The sequence below is a fragment of the Schistocerca piceifrons genome, chromosome 1 (assembly GCF_021461385.2).
Source record: "Schistocerca piceifrons isolate TAMUIC-IGC-003096 chromosome 1, iqSchPice1.1, whole genome shotgun sequence".
NCBI lineage: Eukaryota > Metazoa > Arthropoda > Insecta > Orthoptera > Acrididae > Schistocerca > Schistocerca piceifrons.
This window is the reverse complement of record NC_060138.1, coordinates 471,152,681-471,161,386: the sequence shown is the minus strand read 5'-3', so window position 1 is coordinate 471,161,386 and position 8,706 is coordinate 471,152,681. Positions and strand designations below refer to the sequence as shown.

General features: G+C 45.7%; 1 pseudogene; it reads left to right on the top strand.

Moving 5' to 3' along the window:
• The first annotated feature begins 230 nt into the window (after positions 1-230).
• Positions 231-348, top strand: LOC124726699 (annotated as a pseudogene).
• The last annotated feature ends 8,358 nt before the right edge of the window (positions 349-8,706 follow it).

Genomic DNA, 8,706 nt, shown 5'->3' with positions numbered 1-8,706 from the left:
AAGAATCTCATAAATCAAACAGAAGACATCCTCCATAATCAAACTAAAAGAGTAATTAACCACATTTTATTGCGCCAGAAAGTGATATTTAGAGATAACTTACTTCCAGTCTTCACATTTTATGGTAAGTCGGATCCGGATATTTTTGTCTAAGGGAGCGGTCTGCTAAGTGCGTAGGGAAATATGGAGAAAGGTAGAAATGTAATTATGTATAATTTTAGGTAACATAAGGCAACGGCCTTGCCGCAGTGGATACACCGGTTCCCGTCAGATCACCGAAGTTAAGCGCTGTCGGGCGTGGCCGGCACTTGGATGGGTCACCATCAGGGCCGCCATGTCCTGTTGCCATTTTTCTGGGTGCACTCAGCCTCGTGATGCTAATTGAGGAGCTACTCGACCGAACAGTCCGGTCACAGAAAACCATCGTAACGACCGGGAGAGCGGTGTGCTGACCACACGCCCCTCCTATCCCATCCTCATCTGAGGATGACACGGCGGTTGGATGGTCCCGATGGGCCACTTGTGGCCTGATGACGAAGTGTTTTTTTTTAGGTAATATAAAGTTAAAATATGTAAAAACATGCTGGCCGGGGTGGCCGAGCGGTTCTAGGTGCTACAGTCTGGAACCGCGCGACCGCTACGGTCGCAGGTTCGAATCCTGCCTCGGGCATGGATGTGTGTGATGTCCTTAGGTTAGTTAGGTTTAAGTAGTTCTAAGTTCTAGGGGACTGATGACCTTAGACGTTAAGTCCCATAGTGCTCAGAGCCATTTGAACATTTTGTAAAAACATGTAACGATAAAGTGAAATGTATCAAGGAAGGCAATGTTATTTGTGAACATTTACACTTTTTTCAGGTGCGTAGAGGCGAAGGAAAAGAATATGTAATTACAAAAAATACGGGATCTATTTATCATTCATGGATTCTGAAATGATTATCACTGAATGTTCGAAGTCGGTGGTTAGGTAGTGCCATGTGCCCCATGCAGCGCTGCAATTCGAAGTCATGCTCGGTAAGTTTTCAAATGGGGAAATTCTTCCCGTGACTTCTAGTAAGCAGTTTCTATACACAGTGTATGAGTAAATACGTAAATACACTGCACAATATCATTCATCATTCCACCATATTTGATTTATCACTTTTCCAGATCACATCTGGAATCGTAAATCCTGACCACGGTCAGAACTCTGATCGTTGATTAGGCAATCAACCCAACATGGAGAGTCTTCTAACGAAAGAATCCACCCTCTTAGATAAACAGCATCGTCGGTCCCAGAAAAGACACCACTCGGATACGGTGGGGTGCCACTTAGATGATTGTGGTGAGTCGGAGCACCTGGCAGCCCAGCAGACACAAGGCAGACAGAGACTTAAATTCAGCAAACCCGGAAAATTATATTTCTTTGCAACAATAAATATAAATTCAATAATGAAAACTGGCAAACTGAAACAGTTAACAGACATAATGAAACAACACAAAATTCTAATAACAGCCCATCAGGGACTTCGAAACGTAGATCAGGACCTATTTGAATCTGAGGGATACCGTCTCTACAAAGCATTTCCGGGAAAAAGAGTAATAAAAAGTGTCCCACAATTTGAAATGGGATTTCTGGTTCATAATAGCATATTAGACTCAGTGGAGGACTTCTCGTCGAGCTCCCCAAGAATGGCAACCTTGAGAATCAAAGTACACAACAAAATATATACACCGATTACTGTCCATGCCCCAGAAAATGACAAAAACATGAAAGATAAGGATGGAACGCAAATATTTTGGGAAGAACTGGACCAACTGATGTAAAACATCCCTGACACCTATATTAAAATCTTGCTTGGAGATTTCAATGGTAAAATTGGGAAAGAAAGAAAATATCGCACTGTTGTTGCTAAATGGCCAGCTCATATACTGACAAACAAGAATGGTCAAAGACTAATTGAACTTTGCACAGATCATGGACTTATTCTCGAAACTACAAGATTCAAGAGAAGACCACACAAGTTAATGACCTGGAAATGCCCTAATGTTAAAACGGCAGAGTGCCAAATAGACCATATCGCAATGGATAAAAAGTATAACAAGGAAATCTATAACGTCAAAGTCCTTCGTAGGGTGGACATCGATTCAGATCATTACATTTCAAAGACAAAATTTGAGTTAAGCCCAAGAATGAAAAACAAACCATCAAAATCCACTAGGGGGAGAAAATATGACCCCAGCTATTTGATAAATAATGTGTTGTATTCAGAGAGATCCAAAATACTTCCAAGCGACGAACTGGAAACGATTATTGATAAACTGAAAAACATTGCCGAAGACAATGCCCCTGTCAGAAGAAGAAAGAAATATGCCCGGTGGAATGAAGAATGAGATAAAGCAATACAGAAAAGGCACAAAACATGGCTGAATGATCAGAAAAAGAAAACTGAAAAATCTCGAGAAGAGTTAACCATTGCCAAGAGACAAACGGCCAATGACATCAGAAGAATCAAAAGAGACCATCACCAAGAACCCCTAACTTCATAGAGGAATAATTCGAACAACATAAAACAAGGGACTATTACAGGACATTCAGAAAATATCAATAAAAGTATACTCCACCCACACTCATGATGAAAATAAAAATGGGAAACTAGCGCACAATAATCAAGACAAAGCAGCATTCTATCTGATCACTTCAAAGAATTACTAAATGCCGAGGAACCAAAAAAACCTAACTTTAGAACCACATTCAAAAAATAAAACACATCCAGAGAAGAATACACCACCAGATCTCAGTGAAGTGATCGAATCAACGAGGTGACTCAAGAACTACAAAGCAGCAGGGGAGAATCAACTGGCAGCAGAGCTGTGGAAGAACGCAAATAGACAAACACTTCAGAACCTCCATAAGCACGTAGTAGACATTTGGAATTCTGGAAAAATTCCAGAGGAGTATAATACACCTATAATCCACCAAATACACAGAAAGGGTGATAGATCGGATCCAAACAACTATCGCGGGATTTCGCTGCTTCATGTCACATATAAGATCTTGCCTAGAATTATATTTGCAAGAATTCAGGAACAACTCAACCAAGAACTTCGAGAACATCAAGGAGGATTTCGTCCTGGAAGAAGCTGTCCACATCAAATTATCAGACATAAGTGGATCATGAAACATCAAAGAGTGAGAAACAAGAAGTTGGTCACCACTTTTGTTGACTTCAAGAAAGCACATGACAGTATCCATCATGAGTCATTACTTAAAATCTTCACGGAATTTGGATTGCACCTGAAACTCGTTAATCTTGTTGGACTCACCCTTAAGAATACTAAATGAAAAGTTAAATTCAGAGGCTAACTATCTGAATCATTTGAGATGCGCACGGGACTTCGACAGAGTGATGGTCTCTCACCACTACTATTTAACTGCACACTGGAGGAAGTCATGTGGGAGTGGAATAAGAAATGCCAACCAAGACTGGCACAAATATCAAACCCAATTGCCTGGCCTTTGCTGCTGATCTAGCGCTGCACGCAAATAGCGTGGAAGAAGCTAAACGCGAAATTGAAGAACTCGAAAACATAGCAGCAAAAGTCGGACTACGGATCTCGTTTGAAAAGACAGAAATGATGTCATCTTTCAAGGTTGGAACACCAGCCATTACACTGAATGATAACAAACAAATTAAATTTGTAAATACACTCCTGGAAATGGAAAAAAGAACACATTGACACCGGTGTGTCAGACTCACCATACTTGCTCCGGACACTGCGAGAGGGCTGTACAAGCAATGATCACACGCACGGCACAGCGGACACACCAGGAACCGCGGTGTTGGCCGTCGAATGGCGCTAGCTGCGCAGCATTTGTGCACGCCGCCGTCAGTGTCAGCCAGTTTGCCGTGGCATACGGAGCTCCATCGCAGTCTTTAACACTGGCAGCATGCCGCGACAGCGTGGACGTGAACCGTATGTGCAGTTGACGGACTTTGAGCGAGGGCATATAGTGGGCATGCGGGAGGCCGGGTGGACGTACCGCCGAATTGCTCAACACGTGGGGCGTGAGGTCTCCACAGTACATCGATGTTGTCGCCAGTGGTCGGCGGAAGGTGCACGTGCCCGTCGACCTGGGACCGGACCGCAGCGACGCACGGATGCACGCCAAGACCGTAGGATCCTACGCAGTGCCGTAGGGGACCGCACCGCCACTTCCCAGCAAATTAGGGACACTGTTGCTCCTGGGGTATCGGCGAGGACCATTCGCAACCGTCTCCATGAAGCTGGGCTACGGTCCCGCACACCGTTAGGCCGTCTTCCGCTCACGCCCCAACATCGTGCAGCCCGCCTCCAGTGATGTCGCGACAGGCGTGAATGGAGGGACGAATGGAGACGTGTCGTCTTCAGTGATGAGAGTCGCTTCTGCCTTGGTGCCAATGATGGTCGTATGCTTGTTTGGCGCCGTGCAGGTGAGCGCCACAATCAGGACTGCATACGACCGAGGCACACAGGGCCAACACCCGGCATCATGGTGTGGGGAGCGATCTCCTACACTGGCCGTACACCACTGGTGATCGTCGAGGGGACACTGAATAGTGCACGGTACATCGAAACCGTCATCGAACCCATCGTTCTACCATTCCTAGACCGGCAAGCGAACTTGCTGTTCCAACAGGACAATGCACGTCCGCATGTATCCCGTGCCACCCAACGTGCTCTAGAAGGTGTAAGTCAACTACCCTGGCCAGCAAGATCTCCGGATCTGTCCCCCATTGAGCATGTTTGGGACTGGATGAAGCGTCGTCTCACGCGGTCTGCACGTCCAGCACGAACGCTGGTCCAACTGAGGCGCCAGGTGGAAATGGCATGGCAAGCCGTTCCACAGGACTACATCCAGCATCTCTACGATCGTCTCCATGGGAGAATAGCAGCCTGCATTGCTGCGAAAGGTGGATATACACTGTACTAGTGCCGACATTGTGCATGCTCTGTTGCCTGTGTCTATGTGCCTGTGGTTCTGTCAGTGTGATCATGTGATGTATCTGACCCCAGGAATGTGTCAATAAAGTTTCCCCTTCCTGGGACAATGAATTCACGGTGTTCTTATTTCAATTTCCAGGAGTGTATTTAACATATTTTTTTTATTCTAGTAGCGTCTTGCGGACCCCTTTGGCATAGCTCGCGGACCCCTGGGGTTCCGCGGACCTCCTGTTGGGAACCAGTGGTATAGGGAATAGTTACTGGACTTTAAAATGGGGTGTCTCCGCTCTTTGCTTTTATGACGAACTTGAACTCTGTTACGAACACTTTCAGTGAGGTCTCCGAGTGTCTGTGGAGGAATGGTATCCTATTCGTGCTCTAGAGCCGAAACCAGAGGAGGATGGACTCTACCGTTTAGGGTCAAGTCGAAGTTTTAACTCATCCCAAATGGATTCCAATGGGTTCAAGTCGGAATAATGGGTGGGCCATCCCATTTTAATAATATTACCAACAGCAACCGTTATTTCACAGTTACTGCTTTATGACAGGGTGGATTTTTATGCTGATACAAACAACCATCGTGTCCGAGCTATTCCTCCGTTATACGCACTATACAGTGCTATAAAATGTATTGATAGCCGTCTGACATGGCTTCTTCGTAAGTGCAAGAAGAGAACCACACTCTAAATACAAAAAAATCCCTTAAACATGACCGCCCCCCTAAACATAATAGCAAGTAACGTTCTTCAGGCATTCGCCAAAACCAAACCCTTCTGTCAGATAGCCAGGGGGCAGTTTAATTCATCACTCCAAATCGCTCGTTTCCAGCCATTCACTGTCTAGTGCCGTCGCTCTTATGAGCAGCTGCTCGACTATTGCACCATATTTTCTTTTAACTCCATATGCATTGTGGTAGCTCGACTGCTGGCAGCGCTTTGAAACTGATTTCCTCCGCTAATTTCATGTGGCCCTTTTTTTTCTTTTTACAATCACCTTCAGCTATGATCGGCGGTCCCTGTCCCATCAAGTCTGTCTGATCTTGCTTTAGGGTTGAAGTGTCCCTGCTCGATTCGAAGACACTGAGCTTCCCAAACTGACCCATTCCGCTGTCACTGCTTATCTGGTGACGGCACAATACTCCCAGACATCTTTTATAATGGGGAATCGCCTCTCGTGAGATTTAGTGGTCAATTCCGCATTTCATGTTGGTGTGCGAATACTTTTCCGCAGATTGTGTACTTAGCGATCACTGTGGGGATGTGATGTGCCGGATACTCTGGCTCAGCGTCCCTCACGGCGCAGCCCAGTACAGAAAGTGAGGTTGGCAACACCTGACGGCGAACGAAACAGCGGGTCGCCGTTGATGCGGCCGTTACTCGCTGCGGAACGTTCGCCGGCGGCGCAGGAAGAAGCTTACGACCCAATAATAACGTGGCCGCCGTGCCAGCAAAGGTCGTTCACGCAGCATGGCGCACACTGCGCTGCCAAAGGCGACGCCCTGCCGCCGTGGCGGCCCCTGGGCGGACTCCACCACACCTGCAGGCACGTCACTCGCAGCACACAAAAAGAGCGCCGAACGTGTCCCAACAATGACGACACACGCTAGTACTGAGGAAAACGCAATATTTTCAGCGAACTTATTGCACAACAGCTACCATCAGTTACGAAAACGTAACACTTCCATAAAACTGAGGACAAAAAACAAACGAATCAGCTAAGCAAATGTCACATATTTGCCATTAAACTAACAACACCCTAAAAACAATGTTGTGGTTACATGCAGCGAGCCACGCCTGAGTAGCCTCATTTTCTTTTACGGCCCATCGCGATTCCTTTCTTGTGCCAACCTCTTCACCTAAGAGTAGCACTTGCAACCTACGTCGTCAGTTATTGGTTGGATGTGTTCCAACCTCTGTCTTCCCTAGAGCTGTCATCCTCTACAGATCCCTCTAGTACTATGGAAGACATTATCGGATATCTTAACCTATCGTTCTATGTTTCTTCGTGTTGACGTTCTACGTTCCTTTCTTCGCTGATTCTGCGGAGTAAGTTGATGTGGTGAGATTTAGCAGCAACGGTGGCTGTGGAGTGGACATGGCTAGGGGTTTTGAAGGCGTAATTGCAATTTAGTAATGATACCGCTTATTAAGAACACCACTCAGTCACTAAAATATTAAGTAAAATATTGCAAAAGTAGTTATTTAAAAGAGCGCAATAATTATAAGAAAGACCTTACTGGACCTAGTTTAATAATTACAATAGTAAAACAGCAGTACGGGAAAAAGTTCAATGAGAGAAATAACATTATAAATTTTTGCTAATAGTGAACCTAAATCACTCCCCAGTGTATCTTATATAGCAATTCCTGACTGTGTTCTGGTTAATTGTGTTTGGGTTGCCACATTAGGAACACCGAGTCAAAGAATTAATCAAAAAGTTGACAATAAAACTCTAGCGTAAGAGTCATAATTCAATATCACAATAAAAATTTAAATTTTACAGAATAAATACAATATGTAATAAGCAACGAGGTCCACCACAATTCTAGCTTGAGTCACACTATTACACTAATTAAAAACCTTCTTACTTGCACGCATAAACACATGTCATCTAACATTATGTACAACATCAGGTCGTAAGCTTATAACAAACCCTTACAGCATGACCATCCATCTACTCCTAGGCCTTCCCAGGAACAAATACCAATGACACAGAACAAACAGGCAAGCTCTATGTGTGGTAATTATAGCGCCTGCCCGAATAGCCGCGAGTGTAGAAGCGCTTACTACCAGGACAGCAGTTGCTCCAGCCCCAGATACAACTCACCTGGCCGATTATCCACGAGGGTCCGTTTGCTGGCCAGGATGGATGTGGTTTTCAGGCGGTTTCCCTCATCTCACTAACTGAATAACAGGCTGATATCCACAGCTCGCCTCAGATATACAACACGCACACATTTACAACACAATCTCACACTTGCAAACGTTATTAACTGCAGATGCAGACAGATATCGTGCTAATCGGTGAGCAGGAGAATGATGGCGTTCGGTGTTTCGTCTCTTTAGACCAATGATCAGCAAAATCTCGCTGAAGATAGTGCGTTTGCAATCGCCTGTCAGGCAGTAATGAGCAACAAACCTAAGAGTATGAAATAACAATTAAATAGTGCATCTGAATCCATAGCAAGTATCAAGATCTGATTATTGAACATCCTAAAGCCTGAAAGCTTCCTTGGGCAATCCCCTGCATATGGCAAACAGCAATAGTCGTAGTCACGTTCGCGCACTCCAGGTTCAGTCTTCCCGGGAATCGCGGCTCCCTTGTTGTGTCTCAAGCCACTCTCTGTGTCAACAGCCGCCAACTGCCACTCAGCTTTGTTTTCAGTTCACGCTGTGCCGCGCTCTACGGTAGACTTACCGGAAGCGAAGCAGCACCAAACGGCTCATCTCTTGTGCACTCGGTGCCGCTATCCGTATATCGTCCCATCAGCTACCCATGCCCCTGCTCGCAATAAAACTCCAGCAATAGACCACCCGCGAGCCAAGACAACAACGGAAGACGCATCCTTGGTGCAATCGACATCGCCATCGTTGTGTCATCGACGAGCAACCCCGTCATCCTCCCAGGCGCTGACATCATGCTCCGATCGGTCCCCCGCCCGATACAAGACTCCTTAACCCTGGCGCATTCGCCTCCTCATCAACTGCATAGGTGCTGTGCTCATGTGCTTTGTGCTTTGATGC